The sequence below is a fragment of the Mesocricetus auratus genome, unplaced genomic scaffold (genome assembly GCF_017639785.1).
Source record: "Mesocricetus auratus isolate SY011 unplaced genomic scaffold, BCM_Maur_2.0 Super-Scaffold_4256, whole genome shotgun sequence".
Lineage (NCBI taxonomy): Eukaryota > Metazoa > Chordata > Mammalia > Rodentia > Cricetidae > Mesocricetus > Mesocricetus auratus.
The window spans coordinates 46,375,177-46,398,294 of NW_024429182.1; the positions used below are offsets into that span (position 1 = coordinate 46,375,177).

At 36.7% G+C, this 23,118-nt stretch overlaps 1 pseudogene; it reads right to left on the reverse strand.

Annotated features, from left to right (window-relative positions):
• Positions 1 to 12,947: 12,947 nt before the first annotated feature.
• LOC121133860 lies at positions 12,948 to 13,941 on the reverse strand (annotated as a pseudogene).
• Positions 13,942 to 23,118: the final 9,177 nt, after the last annotated feature.

Genomic DNA, 23,118 nt, shown 5'->3' on the forward strand with positions numbered 1-23,118 from the left:
AGCTGATAAACACCTTCAGCAATGTGGTAGGATAGAAGAATATCTAAAAAATCAGTATCCCTCCTATACGCAGATGATATGTGGGCTGAGAAAGAAATCAGAGAAACATCACTATTCACAATAGCCACAGACAACCTAAAACATCTAGGGTAACACTAGCCAAACAAGTGAAAGACCTATATAAAAAGGATTTTAGTCTTTAAGGATAGACGTTGAAGAATATATCAGAAAATGGAAGTATGTCCCATGCTCTTAGATAGGTAGGATTAACATAGTAAAAAATATGCAATCTTACCAAAAGCAATCTACAAATTCAATGCAATTCCTGTCAAAATAACAGCACTATTATTCACAAACTTTGAAAAAGCAATACTCAACTTTATATGGAAAAGTGAAAAACCCAGTACAGCACAAACAACCCTTTACAAAAAAGGAAATTCTAGAGGCATCGTCATCCCTGACTCCAAGTTCTACTATAGAGCTGTAGTAATGAAAACTGATTGGTATTGACACAAAAACTGGCAGGTGGACCAATGGAATCAAATCAAAGATTCTGATATTAATTGACACACCAGTGAATATGTGTTTTTTTGTAAAGAAGCTAAAACTATACAATGGGAAAAAAAGAAAGCAGTTTCAGCAAATGAGCTGTCCTAACAGGATGTCAACATGTAGATGAATGCAAATAGATCTTTATCATCACCATGCACAAGAGTTAAGTTCAAATGGACCAAAGACCTCAACACAAATTCAGTCACACTGAACCTCATAGAAGAGAAAGTGGAAAGCAGTCTTGAAAGAATTGATACATGAGAAGACTTCATGTGTCAGTAACCCAGACACTGAGTCTGACAATGAATAAATAGAACCTTCTAAAATGAAGAAGGACACAGTCAAAAAGACAGAACAGAAGTCTGCCGAATGGGAAAAGATCTTTACCAACACCACATGTCACAGAGGTTTGATATCCAAATTTATAAAGAACTCAAGAAACTAGACATCAGAATACCAAATAATCCAATTTAAAAATGGGGTACAGATCTAAACAGAATTCTCAACAGAAGATTCTCAAATGACTGAAAGACATTTAAGGAATTTTTCAAAATCCTTAGCCATACAGAAAATGCAAGTCAAAAAGCTCTTACACCTGTCAGAAACACTAATGAAAGATTATGCTGCAGAGGATGTGGTGTAAGGAGTAATGGGAATACTCTTCAATTGCTGGTAGGAGTGAAAACATATACAACTCCTTCAGAATTCAGTATGGTGGTTTCTTGGAAAATTAGGAATCAATCTACCTCAAGACCTAGCAATACTACTCTTGGGAACGTACCCAATGGATGCATACTCATGACACTAGGACACTTGCTCAACTATGTTCATAGCTACATTACTTGTAATAGCCAGAACCTGGAAGCGACCTAGATGTCCCTCAACTGAAAATGAATAAAGAAAATATGGTACATTTACACAATGGTATACTACTCAAGGGTTAAAAAATGACATCTTGAAATTTTCAGGTAAATGGGTGGAAATAGAAATAAAAACCTCCTGAGTGAGGTACCCCATACACAGAAATACAAACACTGTATGTAGTCAGTTGTAAGTGGATGTTAGAAATAAAGCAAAGGATAACTAGACTACAGTCCACAAACCTAGAGAAGCAAGGAAAAAAAGAGGACCCCTAGAGACGTACATGGATTCCCCTTGGAAAGGGAAATTGCCAAGATTTCCTGAATAAAAACTTGGGAGTGTGGTGGGAGGGGGATAGTGGTCATGGAATGGGAAAGGGAGAAAAGAAAGGGGGAGGAGAACATGAGGGATCAGTCAGATCAAATTGGGGGAAGGACAGAGAGGAAGAACAAGGGAAGAGATAACACGAGAGAGGGAGCCATTATGGGGTTAGCTAGTAACCTGGCACTAGGGAAATTCCCAGAGATCCACAATAATGACTCCAGCTAAGAATTTAAGGAATAGTGGAGAGGGAGCCTTAACTGCCCTTCCTCTGTAAAACTATTGATGACTACCTTAATTGTCATCACAAAACTTTCATCAAGTAACTGACAGAAGCAGATGCAGAGACCCGCAGCTAAGCACTGAGCTGAACTCCTGGAGTTCAGTCATAGAGAGGGAGAAATTGTAATATGAGCAAAAGGGACAAGATGACTATGGATAAACCCACAGAAAAAGATGACCCTAGCCAGTGGGAACTCTTTGACTCCAGCCTGACAACTCAGGAACTTGCATAAGGCCAAACTAAGTCCTCTGTGTGTGTATGACATTTGGGTGGTTTGGGTAGTTTGTGGGGCCCCTAGCATTGAAAACAGTATTATTCCTTGTGCATGAACTAGCTTTTGGGGCCCATTCTCTACAGAGGGATACATTACTCAGCCTAGATACAGCAGAGAGGGCCTTTGTCTTGCCTCAAGTATTATGATGGATTTGTTGAGTACCCATGGGAGGCCTCACCCTGTCTGAGAAGCAAGTGGGGAGAGGGGCTATCAAAAGGAAGGAATGGAGAAGGAAATGGGATTGGTATGTAAAATAGGATTGGTTTAAAGATAAAAAAATGTAAAAGGGGAAAATAAATAAGTAAATAAAGCAATATATGAATAAGTCTCTGAAAAATGCCACCTAAGGCTCAAGACACAGATTATTTGTACAGTAGAGTAACTGCCAGAGCTGAGAATGATTGTACAAGTTGTAATTCCAGTATGCAGTAGACAGAGCCAGAAGGATTATAGGAGTACAGCATTATCCTTATTTGTTATAATTTCTACATCAGGCAGGATTAATAAATAAAAAATCTAAATTTTGAATATCACTTTTAATATGATTTTAAAAATGTAGTGATGGAGGGAGATTATTGATGCTTATATCTACAAATTGTTTTCTAAAATAATAAGCTCAGTGCTTATCTATGAATCTCTGATTCTGCTTCCATTAGTTACTGGATGAAGTCTCTATGATGGAATTTATGGTAGTCATAAATTTCATTTTAGGGGAAGGACATTTAAGGTAGCCTCTCTACTATTGCTTAGATTCTTAATTAGGGTCATCATTGTGGATTCCTGGAGATTTCCCTAGTACCAGATTTCTCATTAAGCCCATACAGACTTCTTGTATTAAGATATTGCTTTCCTTGCTCTCCTTCTCTGTCATTCCCCTAACTTGACCTCCCTGATCCATCATATTCACCTTCCCCCCTCACCTTCTCCTCTCTACTTTCTCCTGCATCCCTTTCCTCTCACCCACCCTGTGCTCCCAAATTACACGGGAGATATTGGCCCTCTCCTCTTTTGGGGGATCCATGGATGTATGTTTTAGGGTCATCCTGGTTTCCTAGCTTCTCTGGAGGTATGGATTGTAGGTTGATTATCCTTTGCTCTGTCAAAGATCTACTTATGAGTGAGTACATATTATGGTTTTCTTTCTGGGTCTGGGTGAACTCACTCAGTATGGTTTCTTCTATTTCCATCCATTTGCTTTCAAATTTCAAGAAAAAAAAATGTCATTTTTTCTCCATGAGGAGTACTCCATTGTGAAAATGTACTATGTTTTCTTAATCCATTATTTGATTGAGGGGTACCTAGGTTGCTTCCAGGTTCTGGCTATTGCAAAAAATCTGATATGAACAGATGTCCTTGTGGTATCAATGTGTTTCCTTTGGAATATGACTAAGTGTAATTGCCGGATCTTGAGGTAGACTGATTCCCATTTTCCTGAGGAACTGCCATACTGATTTGCAAAGTGTCTATACAAGTTGGCCCTCCCACAAGCAGTGGAGGGGTGTCCCCTTTCGCCGCATCCTCTCAAGCATAATCTGTCATTGGAATTTTTTATTTTAGCCATTCTGACAGGAGCAAGATGGTTTCTCAGAGTTATTTTGATTTGCATTTCCCTGATGGTTAAGGATATTGAGCAATTTCTTCCCTGACATTTGGCCATTTTAGATTCCTCTATTGAGAATTCTCTATTTACTTCTGTACTTCACTTATTAATTAGATTATTTGGTGTTTTGGTGACTAGTTTCTTGAGTTCTTTGTATATTTTGGAGATAGCCCTCTGTCAGATGTGGGGTTGGTAAAGATCTTTTCCCATTCTGTGGGCTGTTGTTTTGTCTTGTTGACTGTGTCCTTTGACTTACAGAAGCTTTTCACTTTCAGGAGGTAATACTTATTGTCGATCTCAGTGTCTGTGCTTCTGGTGTTGTGTTCAGGAAGTGGTCTCCTGTGCCAATTTGTTCAAGGATCCCTCCCAGTTTCTCTTCTCAGAGGTTCAGTGGGACTGTGCTTACGTTGAAATCTTTGATCTATTTGGACTTATGTTTTGTGCATGGTGATAGATATGGATCTGTCTTAAGTCTTCTACATGCCAATATCCAGTATGCCAACATCATTGTTGAAGATATTTTCTTTTTGTCATTGTATAATTTTAAGTTCTTTGTCAAAAATCAGTTACTCAAAGGTTTGTGGACTAATATCAGGGTTTTCAACTCAATTCCATTGCTCTACCTGTCTATTTTTGTGCCAATACCAAGTTGTTTTCAGTACTATAGCACTATAGTAAAGCTTGAAGTTAGGGTTGACGATGCTTCCAGAAGTTCCTTTATTCTACAGTATTTTTGGCTATCCTGGGTCTTTTGTTTTTCCATATAAAGCTGAGTATTGTTCTTTCAAGGTCTGTAAAGAATTGTGCTGGGATTTTGATGGGGATTGCATTGAATCTGTAGATTGCTTTAGGTAAGGTTGCAATTTTTAGTAAGTTGACCCTACCTATCCAAAATTATGGGGGATCTTTCCATTTTTTGTTTCTTCTTTAATTTCTGTCTTTAAAGACTCAACATTCCTGTTATATAGGTCTTTCACTTGTTTGGTTAGAGTTACCCAAAGATATTTTTGTTGTTTGTGGCTATTGTTACGTGTGTATTTTATCTTATTTCTTTCTCATCCCATTTATCATTTATACATAAGAAGGCTACTGATTTTTTGAGTTAGTCTTGTGTTGTGCCACTTTACCTAGAGTGTTTATCAGTTATAGCAGTTCCTGGTATACTTTTGGGCCACTTAGGTGAACTATCATATGATCTTCAAATAATGAAAGCTTGACTTTGTCCTTTACAAATTATATCCCCCTTTTCTCATTTTATTTTCCCATTAATCTATCTAGAACTTCACTTACAGTATTGAAGAGATATAGAGAGATTGAACAACCTTGTCTTGCTCCTGATTTAAGTGGAATCACATTGAGTTTCTTACCATTTAGTTTGATGTTGGCTGTTGGCTTGCTGCATATTGCCTTTATAATATTAGGTATGTTGCTTCTATCCCTGATTTCTCTAAGACTTTTATCACAATGAGGTGTTAGTTTTTTTCAAAGGTTTTTGCAGGATCTGTGAGATGATCATGTGGGTTTTCTTTTTCAGTTTGTTTCTATGGTGGATTATATTGACAGATTTTTTTTTATGTCAAACCATCCCTGCATCTCTGGGATGAAGCATACTTGATCATGTTGGATGTTTTTCTGATGTGTTCTTGGGTGCAGTTTGCCAGTATTTTTAAATATTTTTGCATCAATTTCCATGAAGCAGACTGGTCTGTAGTTCTCTTTCCAATTGTGTCTTTATGTGGTTGGGTATCAGTGTAACTGTAGTCTTGTAAAATGATTTTGGCATTGACACTTCGGCTTCTATCATGTGGAACAATTTGAGGAGTACTGGTATTAACTCTTCTTTGAATTTCTTCTAGAATTCTTCACTGAAACTATCTGGTCCTGGGCTTTTTTCTTGGTAGACATTTGATGTCTGCTTCTTTTCCATTAAGTCTATTTAAATTACTTATGTGTTCTTGATTTAAATTTTGTAAGTGATACCTATCCAGAAAATTGTTAATTTCCTTTAAATTTTCCAATTTTTTAGAGTACCGGTTTTCAAAGTATGATCTGATGATTCTCTGGATTTCCTCTGTGTCTCTTGTTATGTCCCCTTTTTAACTTCTGATTTTGTTAATTTTCATATTCTCTCTGCCTTTTGGTTAGTTTGGATAAAGTTTTGTGTATCTTGTTGATTTTTCTCAAAGAACCAACACTTTGTTTCATTGAATCTTTGTATTGTTTTCTGTTTCTATGTTATTGATTTCAACCCTCAATTTGATTATTTTCTGGCATCTACTACTCCTGGGTGAGATTGCTTCTTTTTGTACTAGATCTTTCATGTGTGATATTAATTTTCTTGTATAACTATTTCAGTTTCTTCATTTGGGCATGTAGTGCTATGCAATTTCCTCTTAGCACTGCTTTCAGGTGTCCCATCAGTTTTGATGTGTTGTGTCTTCATTTTCTTTGAATTCTATGAAGTCCTTAATTTCTTTTTTTTATTTCTTCCCTGACCCATGAATGGTACAATTGCACATTGTTCAATTTCCATGAGTTCATAGGGTTTCTGCAACTTGAGTTGTTGCTGAATTTTAACTCTGATGTCCAAAGCCAGGGCCCCAATTGAGCTCTCCAATTTATAATCTCACTATGCATAGTGTCCCGCTGTTGTTTTCTTTACCTTCTCGCGCTATTGGCTAGAGGAGGCCTTTCTGGTCATTAGTGGCTAAGGCACATATCAGTGAATATAAACATTATAGAATATCAGTAGGAATTATATCATTGACCTTTGTTCCTTTCTTTTTGTCTGTCCATCTGTCTATCTGTCTGTCTATTTGTTTTTGTTTTGCTTACCCTTCCTTGATTTTATTTCTTTTTTTCAGTTCTTTTTTGTTATCTGTGTTGCCCAGTATCCAGTTCCTTGGTATCCAAGAAGTGTAAGTCATGGGGTCTCTTTCTTGGTGTAGTATTCAAATTAACTGAAACATTTGTTGGCAATTCCTACAAATTCTGTACCACCACTGCCACAGCACATCTTTTAAGCAGAACAGAATATAGATCTAAGATTTTGTGGCTGGATTAGTGTCCAGATGATATCTTAATATTTGCAGGCAAATGAATGTAACTAGGAGAAACCATCATGAGTGAGGTAACCCAGACATACAAAGACAAGCAAGCCATTGTCTCACTCATAAGTGTATATTAGACATAGAGCATACAGTTCAAAACTCCAGAGAAGCTAGGAAACAAGGAGGACCCTAAAGGAGTCGTACAGTGATGCCACAAGAAGGAGAAAGGGAAAAGATCTCCTGAGTAAACTGGGAGCATTGGGGAGGGAGAGGGAATAAAAGGAGGGGGACTAGAACATAAGGAATCAGGAAGGTTGAGTTGGGGGAAGAACAGAGGAGAGCAAGAAAAGAGATACCTTGATAATGGTAGCCATTATCATCTTAATGAGAACCATGACACTAGGAAATTCTTTCGGAATCCACAAGGATGACCCCAACTAAGAATCTAAGCAATAGTGGATAGGCTACCTTAAATTACCCTCCTCTGTAATGAAATTGATGACTAGCTTAAATGCTACCATAAAGCCTTTATCCAGTAACTGATAGGAGTAGAAGCAGAGATTCAGAACAAACACTGAGCCTAAATCCAGGAATCCAGTTTTAGAGAAGGAGGAGTAATGAGCAAAGGGATCAAAAAGATGCTGAGGAAACACAAAGAAACAATTGAAGTGAGTACGTGGGAGCTCACAGACTCTTGAATGACACTGGGGAGCCTGCATACCAGGCCCCCTGAATGTGCCTATAAGTTAGGGTACCTGGAAAGTCTATTGGGCTGCTGGCAGTGGAACAAGTATTAATCCCTACTGTACTAATGTGCTTTGGGAGCTCAGTGCCTATGAAGGGATACTCTCTCAGCCTAGGTACATGGGGGATGACCTAGGTCCAGCCCCAAAAGATATGACAGAATTTGATGATTCCCCATGGGAGGCCTCACCGTTCAAAAAGAATGGATGGGAGCTGGGATGCAGAGATGGTTGGGGCAATGGGAGGATTGGAGAGAGAGGGAGCTGGAATTGGTACATAAAATAAAACTGTTTTCAATTTAAATAAAAATTCATTTTTAAAAAGAGAGATATTTTCAAGTATATTGCCTTTTCCACAGAAATTTCTAATTTGTAGATTCTAGAAACTGGACCAATGAACGTTAATAATAAATCAATTGTGCAAAAGAATGTGATAAAGAGCCAGAGTCCCTGCCTTCCTGCAATTTAGAAATGAGCTTTGAACTGGACATGACAAGAAAGTTGTAAATTAGGCTGTGTTTGAATTGCAACACTTGAAAATGGATGTTTATTTTTTTTTTTATTTTTTTTTTCACTTTTCCTTGATACATTTACATTTCTTTTTTTTTTTTTTAATCATTTTTTATTTTAATTTTAAATAGCTTGTTTCACATGTCAATCCCAGTTCCCTCTCCCTCCCCTCCTCCCGCACTCCCCTTCCACCCTCCCTCCCACCCTATTGCCAAATCCCTCCACATAGGGGATGTCTAGAGTCTATCATTTCACTCTTGGTAGGGTCAAGGCACTCCCCTAAGAGTCCAGGCTGAGAGAGCATCTCTCTTTGTGCCATAGGCACATGAAGACAGATTGTATACCAGGGATAGACACTGATCCACAGCTCAGAGCCCCATAGGTTGCCCAGGCCTTCTCACTGACACTCACATTTGGGGGGTCCAGATCAGTCCCATTCTGGCCTCCCCACTGTCGGTCTGGGGTCCAAGAGCACTCCCCTGTTCAGATCAGCTGTCTCTGCTGGTTTTGCCAGCCCATTCCTTGCCAATTTGCTCATCACTCCTCTCTCTCTGTCACTGGGTTCCTTGGGTTCAGTTCAGTGCTTAGTTGTGTGTTTGCCTCTGCTTCCATCAGTCCCAGGATGAAGGCTCCCGGATAGTTATAGACATCAAGTTCATTATCAGGAATGGGCATTCGAGGTGGTCCTTCCACTATTGCTTAGCTTGCCAATTGATGTTATACCTTTAGATCACTCGAGGTCACTCTGGTGCCTGATCTGTCTTCGATCCTATGATTCCCTCTTCCCCCTATTTTACCCCCACCCCTCAACTTCCTGTTCCCCCATGACCAACTCCCTTCCTCTTTACCCCCTCTATTCTTCCCAGGTCCCACTACCCCCCTCGCCCTGTTCCCCATCCATTCAAAGGATCTTGTCTCCATCCTCTTCTCTTGGGTACTATGCATATATGCATATCTTTTAGGTTCTTTCCTGTTTCCCAGACTCTCTATCTGTGGAAGTGCAGACTGGCACTATCCTGATCCATATCTAAAATCCATATATGAGTGAGTACATACCATGTTTGTCTTTTTGCGACTGGGTTACCTCACTCTGTGGCTCAACTTGACAAGGGTGAATGTCCTTGTAAATTACTGGGACACAAATATTAAGAGTAAAAATTGTTGATTGAACTCCTTTTTCAATTCTCTGATCCTCAGTTTGCTGTCTCTTGGTGGTGGTCAATCACCACTATTAGAATTCTTGCAAATAGAATGGCAGTGGAAATGGAATAGCAGTTCTGTTCTCTTCCTGAGATGTTTGGCTAAGATGACAGAGACAGTGATCCATGTGCTGAGGAAAGTCTTCATGTTAAGTGAAAGAAAGAGTAGGCAACAATCTGCATATACCAGTACAAAAGGACCCTGTGTTTCCTTAGCCCTGGACAGAATTGTGACTGACTAGAATTGGAATTAGCATATACTATTATCCTTAGGCATACATTTCCTCACTGTTCTATCCCAGTCAGCCTCTAAAAATATTTTGTAAATGTGTCATGTCTCTCCTGTTGATATCTATCAATTAAGTACAGTGTTAAGCAAGCCTGACAGGAAAAATGAATGGCAATCAGTAATCTCTCAGAACTTTCAATGGTGACAAAATGTCATAACATTGCGAGAACCCACACTCTACAGTCTTCATGGGCTTAACGAAATTGATAGGTGGACTCAGAAAGCAGCTATCCAAAGCTTGTCCAGATCTTCCATAAGCAAAAGAGATAACTGAACTAGATTTCTAGACTAATATTAGACTTTTGACTTCTCCCAAGTCCTTAGGGTCAATATCCTAGAAGTGTTTTCCTCAGGATGATGAATGATTTTCAAGTTGTAGTTTCATTAAGATGAATGTTGAATAGACAGACAGCTCTGATTTTTCCTGTTTCCCCCTTCAGTGTTGTTCCTACATGTGTCTTCCTCCGGGTGGTATAGTTATCTATTATTTTTAAAGCATATGAATTGTTACTTGTGTGTGTGTTATGTTCTCAAGAAGATAGGAGCATTTTGAGTGTTCCTTTTTTGCTTTTCCCTAGAGATAGTGGAGAGGACTATTAAATAAATACACACAGAGTTGAGGTGGATCTCTCTGCCAACGATTATTATCCAATAACATGTCATTTCTAGAGGAAAATGTACTTTTCTACATTTAATTAATGAAGTAATTAAAAGCCACATTTAATTAATAAATTAATCACCACTGATTCAATAGCCATAAGCTTTTTTTAAAACCAAAGTTGACAGTGAATAGCCTATTCTGGAGACATATATTAGAAGCATAGCCCAGGATCAGAGATTCTGGGAACCATGCTGAGTCTAATGATTCCAATCATTGTTGTCCATGCATTTATGATGAAAGTCATCCACAGGAGCATGTGTATTCAAACAGAAGTCCTTTTCCTGAACAAAATAAACTGTCCTTAAAACAACAACTTCCCACTGCTAAAGTTCCGTACCTAGGTTTGTAATTATATTCACCCTTGCCCCAACTTTGTGAAATATTTGTTGCCTTGATCTTAACCAGGCAGCAACAAACACTGTGAGTTCAGGAGTGCAATACAATGTCATTTTCATAAGACACAGTTTTGCAAAAGTTCTCTCCAATCTGTGGATATTTCCAGTCTTTCGGCTCCCTTTTCTCCAATGTTCCTTTCACCATGTGTGGTGGGGTATACATGTCCTAGAAACAAATACCCACATGATGTAAGCTGGTGTGTTGCATGCAAAGGGAATAAATAAAATGTGAGTTATAATATTGTATTGGGCATATTTAAATAAACTGAATGAATTGCAATACACAAAGAAGCATGGAGCATTTCCTAGAAATACATGAGAAAAAGAAATACTGCATAGCCAGAGATGCTGCCAAAATTAGTATTTTTTCTTCCAATATTATATTAACCTTATAAAAATATGCAATTATCATTCAAAAAGAAACATTCACTGTGTGTCCATAGGGAGCAATCAACTATTAAATGTCCACAGCTGATATGACAAATTTAAATCACATGAATCTATGTCTAAAATTTAAGTCATGAAGTAATATAAAAGAAGCATCTATCAATCAATCCAGCTAGCTAACCAGCTATGTGTCTCTACATAGCAATAAGGAAACATTGATAAAGATAGAATCTTTTGTTGACTGGGCTATGACTGATATTTAAAAGGAAGTATTTCATTAGAGTTTATTACAAATGACTCTTCTGGAAAATAGAAACTGAGGTTTGAATTTCAGTCTTACAATTTTATTTGGAAGGAAAAACTATAGAGAGACTAATATTTCAACAAAAATATCAGATTGTGTTGTGTTTAATGTGTTGATAATAAACTGCCTAACAGCTGACTCTTTAGATGTTTGATGCAGCGTTATGATGTTGTCCTGAATTTAAATTTCATTTATATCTCTTTTAGAATCATTTCTCTGCCTGCCATGGCATCTGTAGTGTCCTTACTCACCTGGTCCAGAAGGACAATTCCTTAACCCACAGAATTTTACTCCTCCATTTCACCTTATATAATTTTGTCTTGTCAGTTTACAAGACTCTGTCTGCTATGTAAAGTATTTGATTAAACTTAAATTCTATAACTTCTGTCTTTCATTGTACCAATACTGGATTAATTTGGATCTCTTGCTTCCACGTTATTTACTTAAAAGTATTTTTGCTATACACCAGTGATTTATAAACACAAGGAACAGAAATATTACAGGATCTTTGCTAGACACATTTCTATGATATTGAGGGTATTCATCAAATTTCTTTGGCCAGCTCTAATGTACATGGATAGAAAGTCTCATTCCCTCCATCTTTATGGCCTGGACTTAGTGTTCTTCCACAACTGTATTGGGAGAGGATAACTCTTGGTGGGCACTATTATTTGGGATACAGGAGGAGACTGAATAGAGAGAATTTACTATGAACAACAGAAATTCCTGACATATATATGTATATGGTGGGAGGAAGAGGAGCTGAGCGCATTCAGGACCAAGAGTCATCACAAAAGAAAGGAACTGGAGGGAGAGTAGAAGAACAAACTTTGATGCTAAAATTTCCAGCACAGAGGCTTCCTGCTGGCACCCACAAGGGTTAGGGGCTTGATTCACTGACCTAATTGTGCATAGGCATTGACTACTGGAAGCTAACTCCTATTTCTTTACTAGCAGAAGAAAATGAAGTCACCATGAAACATCTGACACAAAGGAAACCCTTACATTAAAAAACAATTGATGACTATATCTTCTTATCAATCACATAAAATTTTATTTTGGAAAATATGTATTGTAAGTAATCCCCTTTTATAGAATGAACATCTCGGTCTCCTCAGGAGGATTCATGTAAACAGACAGCAGCACGTATGTGAGGTTGCCAAGAAAGCCAATGTCATGGGTAAACTGGGAATCTCATTAAAAAATAATACAATTTATCACTATTCTTTTCTTTATAAAAGTTAAGTCAGAGGAAAACACTCTAAGTCAATTGGGCACTCTCTGTCTGTCTCTTAGCATTCATTATTTTCTGGAATTTTTTCTGTTTGGAGATTGTGTAATTGCAACATTTCTAATTTCTTTTACTCATCCCAAATTTTAAAAACAGTCAATAAATTCAAAATAATTAATATAGGTATCAGCGGGGTACATAGTAAAATGAAAGTGAAACGTGAATTTTACTAAAGTAAATAATAAATATTCATATTCAGTTGATTGATTTAACTATCAGACACCCATTCAAGTCCCTTGCAAAGCAGCAGCCCTTAGTTCCAATGAAAAAGTGGCTTTGTGGAAGATGGAGCTCCTCAGCGCACCTTTGACATCTTTATTTCTAAAGGGTGTAAATCAAAGGGTTGAGTAATGGCGTCACAAACGTGTAGAGCGAGGGCGATTTGGCAGTCTTCATCATCTGAGGTGCTGGAGCGGGGCCTCAGGTAAACCAGAGCTACAACCACCATACTGTAGCAACACAACAGTGAGGTGGGAGGAACAGGTGGAAAAGGCCCGCTGGCGGCCCTCTGCAGAGTGCATGCGCAGGATGGTGGACACAATGAATACATAGGAAATGAAGATAAGTAAGAACAGGACTGTCAGCACCAGGATGCCCACAACGTAGAGGACAGCCTGGTGCACATGGATGTCAGCACAGGCCAGGCGCAGAACCGGGGGCACATCACAGAGAAAGTGGTTGATTTCCCTGTGATGTCCACAGAAGGAGCAGGGTGAAAATTAAGGCAGTGAGCTGCAGGGAAAGGAATAGAGCCAAGTTCAAGGATCCCATTACCATCTGGAGGCACAGCTTCTGGGTCATGATGAGGCTGTAGTGCAGAGGGTGGCAGATGGCCACATACCGGTCATAGGCCATGATTGCCAAGAGAAAGCAATCAGGTGCCGCCTAGAGTGAGAAAGAAGAACATTTGTGTTCCACAACCAGCAAGGGATATGGGCTTCTGGAATCCCAATATGTTGGAGAGGCATCAAGGGCACCACATCTGTGGTGTAGCAGATTTCCAGGAGAGACAGACTGCCCAGGAAAAAATACATGGGCGTGCGCGAGGAGCTGTGCGTGCAGACCACCCAGATGATAGCAGTGTTGCCACAGAGGATCATCAGATAGAGCAGCAGGAAGAGAGTGAAGAGGAGCGCCTGGAGTTCAGGGACACTGGTGAACACACGGAACACGAACTCAGGGAGTCTCAGATTGGTTGAGGTCAGGTTTCACAGCCAGCATGTCTTCTGCAAGAACAAGGAAGGAATTCACATAAATAACTCGTAGTGTTTTGTCTTAGAAATCTTCATGAATGACGAAAATGCTTATCTATGGACAAATCTCCAAGACCAAAGGCTGTGGGTGCTTCTGGTTTAATATCTTTGATTTTTTTTATTTTAGCACTTTAGCTAAATTATTGACAAGTGCTAATTTTTTGTGTTTTCGTAAAAGAAAATATATTGAAAAGTGTGTTGGTGTATTTAAAATTATGTGAACAGATGCAATCTTCATATTTTTGGTATATATTCTTATCCACACAATTCATAGATGGTAGGAATGAATCCTAGTTAAATTTTGCTCACTCATTACCAAGATGAATATTACAAATTATATGTAAGTAACTTTTCATTTATTATCTATCAGAGTTGTCAGCACTCTTACTTTTTATCAATGATGCTTATGTTTCAATTTGTGTATGTAACTGACAATGGATATACTTTGTTGCACTTGGCTTCCACATCATATCTAAAATGTTTTCTCAGCTGCTCTTTCTCTTCTGTGTGTATAATATATGTTCTTTTCAGTAGCTTTATCACGTTCTACTTTATGACCACACTCTCATTTTCATGAGTCATTCATTTACAGTCCAATAATTTTTACTCTGTAAGAAAATAGGCAACAACAATTAACTCGTCTTTTATAATACATGCTTTTCATATATTTCCCTTGCTGAACATTTGTTTTCTATGTTTCCCATTGTTAACCAAAGCTTTTGGTCCCCGACAAAAATTTGCATGATGAATGGGCTTTGGGAGCCCATTCCCTATAGAGGGATACTGTCTCAGCCTAGATACAGCAGGAGAGGGCATAGGTCTTGACCCAAATACTTGACAGACTTTGATGATCCCACTCTGGGAGGCTTCACCTCCCTGAGGAGTGTATGGGGTGGGAAGGAAGGTTGCTGGGGTTAATGAGAGAAGAGGAGGGAGACCTGGGATTGGTATTTAAAATAAGATTGTTTTTAATTTAAATTAAAATTAATTTGAAAAATGTGCATGATGAGGAACTAAATAATTGTGTTGAGATTAAAGTAGTGATACCTAAGATATAAATTGCTGCAAATAACCAAAATATTCAGGAACAAACTTGAATTCACATGAAAGTTATTATGTGAGTGAAAAAAAGAGATGTTTGTTGCATAAGAAATTAGAAAATAACTATGTTAAAGATTTTATATTTTGATTTCAATTTCCTTTTTAAAATATAAAGAAACAATAATGTAGGAGTTTAAAGGAAAAATACTGAGAAATTCTATATTCTAGCTGTAGTGAGATTGTGTATTTTTAAAAAAGAAAGACTGAGATATACAAAAAGCAGGACAATGTATATATTTTAAATAAAATTTTAAAAATCTCATAAAGAAGTTGGATGATTAATTAGAATAAATAACCTGAGACTAGTAAAGTATAATTCAAATTATTATTTCATATAATCATATCCTAAAGTATGCATTAAAATCAACTTGGTTAATGCAAAATTTTGATGTATAAAACATATATAACAGAAATAATGAAACATACTAAATATTAAACATATATCTATCTTAAAGTATGCTACATGATTAATATAATAATATGATCCACAAAAGTAAAATAAATATATACATTAAAATATTTAATTTGAAATATACAGGAGAAATAAAATATGCAAAAGTCATTTTAACTGAAAAAGATTCAGAAAATATTTCATTAATAACTAGGAAAATTTATCTCAGAATAACTGTACATGGTCTAAGACTCAAATTATTAATAAATGAAAGCTCTGGAGTTGATAATGTAACAGTGAGAAAATGACTGAAATGAAAAAGAATGGTCATAAAAATGCAAGAACAAAATTTCTTGATAAAAGAAGAACTGTGACTGTTTCACTGATGCAAATAAATTAAAATGGATTTAATCTCTCTTAGAGACAGAAAATCACACTCAAATTTAACACACACACACACAGACACACACACAGAGCCAAGGTTATGTATAATGAAAGTCCCACGTCACTTTTATTATTATGATTTATCTATTCAATGCAAAAAGACAGAAAATACCAAGAGCAGAAATTACTGATCTGACTGCCATACGGATCCATTTAGAAAAATTAGGACATTAACATACCACAATGATGAATATTCTGAAATGAAATACAAGTGGAGAACTTAACCATCACTTATACACATAACTGTGTATGAACAGGAAACTTATTCTATATTCTCTTCCTATATCAATGTGTACATTCTGCACCATGACTGTGAAACACATAGCTTGCTCTTTCACTTTGTATCTTGAGGCGTTACTAGAATCTCTGCTATGTATCGTGTGCTTATAGACCACTCCAGACATTTCGCAAAGAGGTTATAATCATGGTTATAATAGTATATAAATATAAGTATGTTTAAAAACTATGGCTGTGTCTCTATAAAATTATTAAATGAATAACAGTCTGATGCTTTAGAAATATTTGATAGTTAGGTTAATAGATAATGCGGTCAAACTAATGCATGAATCAGAACAACTAGAAAGCTCAAAAGGCAACATTTATAATATTTTGTATAATTTTATATTAATATTTGATAAGACTATGGTTTCACACTCCAAAATAAACTAATACTATGGTGCATTTTTAAAAGGATCTTGCTTTAGCTGACTTTATAGTCAACAAGAAATCTAAGAAAGTGAATGGAGGACCACCTTAAGTAGCATTCCTGATAATGAACTTGATGTCTACACTATAGCCATCCTAGATCCTGTCATCAGTGACTGATGGAAGCAGAGACCAAACACCACAGTTAAAACACTGAACTGAACCCATGAACCAGTGACCAGAGAGAGGAGCGATGAGCAAATTGGCAGGGAATGGGCTGGCAAAACCAGCAGAGACAGCTGATCTGAACAAGGGGGAGCTCTTGAACCCCGAGACGGATAGCTGGGAGGCCAGAATGGGACTGATCCAGACCCCCTGGGTGTGAGAGTCAGTTGGGAGGCCTGGGCAACCTAAAGAGCCCTGGGCAGATAGATGGTGTTATCCTCGGCTTGCTAAAAGGACTGGTGTGTCCATAACACAAAGAGGGATGCTCTCTCTCAGCTTGGACTCTTAGGGCAGGGCCTGGACCCTTCCCTGAGTGGAAATGACAGACTACTGGATATCCTATGTGGAAAGAATGGAGATAGGGTGGAAGGCTTGGGGGATAGTGGGAGGGTGCAGGAGGAGGGTGAGAGAAGAACTGGGATTGACATGTGAAGCAAGCTATTTAAATTAAAAGTAATAAAAATGTGAACTGTCAAAATTTAGATAAGTTACATATTATCCATCACAAAATTTACAAACACCTTCACAGGGTGAGCTCAGGCTTGAGCCAACTACCAATTCTGTAAATAGATTCAGCTAATTCATCACAGAATACTGACACAGTATCATTTCAGAGTTGAAATGTGTTCACTGACTTACTAAAGACTTTGTCATAACAGGTTAATGTCACCTGCCAAAAGATGGTATTCTCCGAATTTATATTAAGTTGAATCAGTACTAAAAATTCCCAAATATTTTAGCTGATGTGATTGAGACTCTAGAAATCTTTCCTGTAGTAGAGGAAATCTCTCTGGAAAGAGAAAGCAAGTCTTAATAGTGGCTAATCCTTCTAGAGTTTGTGTGTGCATCATAGGGATCAGTGTGAAAAGATAGCTACTGCTGTGTTGAGCTTTCATTACTCCAGCTGTTAAGCAGATGTTTCAAAACAAGTACATTGTTCTGAATAGTTTTCTAAATTCTCCTTAATCTGCTAAATTCAGTGAAAGGCTGGAAATATTTTTAATGACATGCCTAAAAATTTTATATATATATAATGAGATGATACAAGAATTCTGAATTTATGCAAATTGAATTGTTTCCGATGATGAAACATACACTTATTATCATACATATATACTCATGTTTTAATACAAATAGAATGCAAACATACATTAAATTTCAATATAATCAAAATAAATTTTACTTCTGGGAGAATATGTTTTTTTAGCATATGTAAACAGAAAAATATTCAAAGACATATAAAATTAATAAAGTGAAAATAAAAAAGCTAAAGCTAGTACACATTATTTTCATATCTCAATGTACATATATATATATATATATATACAAAATTTCTTTTTATTTATTCTTCTTGCTCTCTTTTGCATCATGTATATCCATCCAATTCATTTCCTCGTCCCTTCATATCTTCCTTATGTCACTTGCAGCCTCCCACCCAAAATGAAATGAAATGCAATTTATGAGAATAAAGAGAAAGATGACAAAAGGTACAATCAAAAAAAGGAGGAAAAAATCTGGTCGTGAGTGCTGTAGCATGACACAGTGTGTCATGCAGTATACCCTTCTATCTCTGCTTAGAAAGTGTTCGCTGCAACAAGTCGATTGGTCTGGTTTGAGGCCCCCAGTTTTCTGCTACCATGGCTCAATGTCTGGGACCCTCGCCGGAATTCTTCTTGATTATCCTGCTGTTGCCCTGAATCCACACCGGAGATCCTTCAAAGCTTTGGGTCTTGCTTGGGACCAGTCCCTCCACAGTCTCTCAGCGGACCAGAGCTGGGTGGACAGAGGTCATACTACTCAGCGAAAGAATGCAAAATCTCTTTGAGCTACAGGACATATCATAGCAAATTTAGTAACGACTAGGAGTTCTATAATTCCACGCAAAAAAAATCCGCATTTTAAGATTGAAATTTAAAGGCTTGAGACAAATATATAAAAATCCACTTACGCTACTAGTATTCAAACAAATACTTACAAACCAAAAAGAGCAATCTCACTGTTTGAGTGCCAAACTGTCTATATGCATGAATGGTAAGAATGTTTCGCAAGGCATTCAAGGTTGAAGAGGACAAGCGTATTCCCAAATATCCAAACCGCCATTGTGTAATTCCTATGAAAATTATTATCCTTAATAATAATTAAGCAATTGCTATTTTGCAATGGAAAACATGAATGAACGTATGCCCTTTGACTTAAGTTAGATTGCTATTTAGAAATTTGTTTTGATAAAAGTGTGTATAAAAAATAAACATGGATCTGTTTTAGTCATAAGTTTTCAACTAGGATGGAGCAAATTATAATAAACAAAGATCAAACAAGAGAAGAGCTAATTAATGGTTGGCTTATCTATGGTATAAGTCTCCGGATTAATTGAAATGACACTATGGAAATCTCACAAGATCAGAAAAAGCTCAATTGAAATCAGACGTCAATAGAACAGACTTCGAAATAATAACATATTACCAAAAAATGAAAATCATACCTGAAAATATTATGCATTGCCATTGCATGATGGTAAGAGTTCATCAATATTTCTCTTTGTGGTTATCATCAGAACTGAAATAATTTTGGTTTTGCCTTGCAATTTCAGAAAGTGTTAGAAGACAGGATAGTAAAGTGCTGATTAATTGAATTTTATAGTCAGATCTGAGTTTGATGTCCATATTTTTGTTTGCTTAATTAATTTGCACATTGATCATATTTCATGACATTACCTTGCTCTCAAATATATAACAATGGTATTGAACTTGGTTTCTGTAACTATTGCTAAAATAACAAATGTTCTAACTTTATAACATTGCTGGCATTAGCAAGGACTTTTCCCATTTGCATATCTAACTCTCATCTCATCTTTTGAATTGGAGTTTGGGGTTCTTCACATCTGTATCTTCTAGGGCTTTGTATTGCTCTCCTAAACCTTTAATAAAAACGAGTAAAAGATTAAAAAATATAAAACAAAACAGAAGAATAGGTTATAGAAGGAGAATTCCAAGCACATACCAAAACCAAAAAATGTGAGAAGTTTGTTCAGAGAAGTTCCAAGGGTAGTTATGTCTTACTCATAACCAAGGTCGTCAACACTGCACACATGTGAAGACAGTAAAATGATGTAACAATACCATTCTTATGGATGAAACCAGGCATGGTATTGGGAGTCTGTTGTCTGCCAGAATATCCCCTGATAGACTAAGGCAGTCCTTTTCATCCTTCCTAATGCTGTGACCCTTTAATACAGTTCCTCATGTTGTTGGAGACCCCCAATCATAAAATTATTTCATTGCTACTCCATGACTTTTGCTACTATTATGAATCATATGTGAGAATCTGATATGCATGATATCTGATATGCAAACTGTGAACCTATGTGGTAGCCATGCCCTATAGGGTGAGATCCACTGGACTATGGGGAAAGAAAAAGAACATACACTCTCAAGGTCATCCTGAAGCCCAAAATTATCATGTAAATCATAATTTATATTTGAAATATGTTTGAGTATTTGATAGTGATCTTTATCAAGGTCAGTATCAAAATCTTTTAAAACATCTTTGCACTGTGCACATATTCCTAGGTGTTACATTAAAATAATTTCCTCATTACTTTATACCCCTACAAATCCAAAGTTTGCATTTTTTCATCCTCTATATTCTATGGCTTCCCCAAGAATATTTTCAAACACCACTCCAACCCTATAAAAGATACAGTTGTTTGTGAATGCCTATATTGCCTTCTTGGGACTCTGATCATGAAAGCCTTCAATTCTTGTCAAAGAGAAGTTGATACATATTTTGGTCACAGCTATATTAATTTCTACAAGGCAGTAGGATATCTTTTTCATTTGCTTTATATTTCTGAATCAGTAATTGGTTTTATTTTTTTTTAATTTCACATCCTGTGAAGAAGCTTTCAAATGCCATATTTTGGCACTTTTTCTATAATATGGTTATTTTATAATTAGTTTATTCCACAATGACTGTCCAGTGATCACATGTTTATTTGTTTGATATTAAAACATAATTTAAGCTCTGATTGAGATTGATAAAATTGATTGATGGACAGAAGAAAGCATAAAAATTAAACTTTAGATGTACTTTCTACACTAGGAATTTTGGTAGTGATGGGATACTCAGCTCTTTATAAACTATCCCACAGTTCTTGATGAGCATCACAGTAAATACATTATATTCACAAATATCCTACACCTTACACTACAAATGTTTCCCTGATGCTCATGTTTCTTCAACTCTGTTGACAGTCATGCAATTTGTACACTTCCTGATAAGCTTATCATGCCCTCTATCAGTGTATTGCGGCTAACTGGCAAATAAAATAACCAGGTAAACATTATCTGAGTATAAACTACTAAATAATGTCTTCAGCATAATTGACAGAATAAAAGGAATGAATGAGAACCTTAACTTCATGAAGAGAACACAAACATGTAAGATGATTCTAAAGACTCTGAAGCACTGATCCAAAACTATTTTCCTTATGACATGAACTTTTGTCCTTCTTTAGGAGTAAAAATTATAAATGTCAGCTTAGAAAATATTCACTTTTTAAAAAGATTTGCAGTACATTTTATTATGAAAAAACCTTTAAGTCCTGATGTGAAGTAAACACTGTGATTTTATATAAAATTTTAATATGAGATATGAAAATTTCACAAAGAACAGTTGGACTGCTTGTGTTTGGATATGCAGAAAACCCAGAAGACCCAAATTTTGCCCTAGCCCTATCAGATATGTTACACTAGACAGTTAAACCATTTGTCACAGCTCCCGTTTTTATATCTGCATTGCAAATCATAACATATATTAGAATATCTCAATTGTGGCCTGTAAATTAATATTGATATTCATGATTATCCATGTCAGTTATAAAGCATTGTACAATTTTTTATTCTCATGATAAGAAAATAAACATCAAGGAAATAAATGAAGTTGATTAGATACTCTCTCACAAATTTCAAATTTATTTCATTAAATTAGCACTGAAGTAAAAGGAAACTCACCAAAGAACAAGGTAACTTTGCTGCTGAGATGTTGCTCCCACAGATGATTGAGGGAGTTCTCTCAGAGAAACTTCTTCAATCTTGTTACAGCAGAAGAGCTAATGAAGGTCCATGAGGTTTTTGGTCAGGCACATTCAGAGGGAAAAGAAGATGGTATTTGTTGCTTTCATAAGCTCTATATGACAGTAGGAAGTATTCTTTATATTCTGACACTCAGGAGAAGTGAGGCTCCTTAAAATTAGTGTCTGGGATAGAACTGAAGAAAAAGTACATCCATCAAAACCATAATATCATAGAATAATCTAATTTTAAGTCATGATTGAGAAAACCTATATCTTCCTCAAGAACAGAAAATAGATTCTACACATTTCCCAAGTCCAATATTGCCTCATCTAGTTATATTTTTGAATGTCCTTCATGGGATCTCTTGAAAACTAATGAGTCCCTCAAGATGAGGTAATTCCCTAGTGCGACCTCTTAAATTCAGTGCAACTGGAGAAAGATAAAAGTTGAATAATTTTTTTCTGCATGGCCACTATAAAAGTTACTGCCTTGGGATTACAGGCAGATATCTTTACCTTCTTTCTTAAACCCAATAGAGACTTGCTGATGTTACATTCCAGATAGAATTCCTTATGAGAGCTCGTAAAGGCAGATAATCTAGTCAGTTTTGACTCTTGAACTTTAGTACACTCATCCAACACTGTCCTTGGCATCTGAAGATCTGCTGTCTAGTTGTGCCTCTGATATCTGGTGATTGTTATTGTAATGTCCATGATGAAATTCTTAAGTGGGTTTTCTTATCGATGTTAGAAGATGTTGGATTACATGGACTTCATGAGTCTGTTAGGTTTACAGTCCAATGGAACTGTAATGCTTTCTTGAAAAGCAGAGTTTATGGAGAATTGTTCCATGGATCTCCTTTATAATGTTTGGTGATTTTTTCATTATTTTACTTTCTTTCATTTCTAATGAAGTTTCCCCTCTGCTATTTTCTGACTATGTTCTCTCACCACCACCCATACTGTCAAAGTTTCTAAGTTCTTTAATATCTTCACAGAAAGATTTTGTATGGACTATTTTTGTAAATGTATACCTGGAACATTCCTTTGATAGAAACCTGGTTTACTTTCATGATGTTCAAATTCAGTAGTTTTTCTCGGCTTTATTTACATCCCAAAGCACTAGAGTTATACACATAATGGCCCAGATTTTCATGGGGGTTCCTAGAGTTTTGAAGGCAGTTGACTCCATGCTTGCACAGCAAGACTCTTACCATATAGCGCTCTCCCCATTTGATAACTAAGTTGTTAGTCTTTTAAACTCT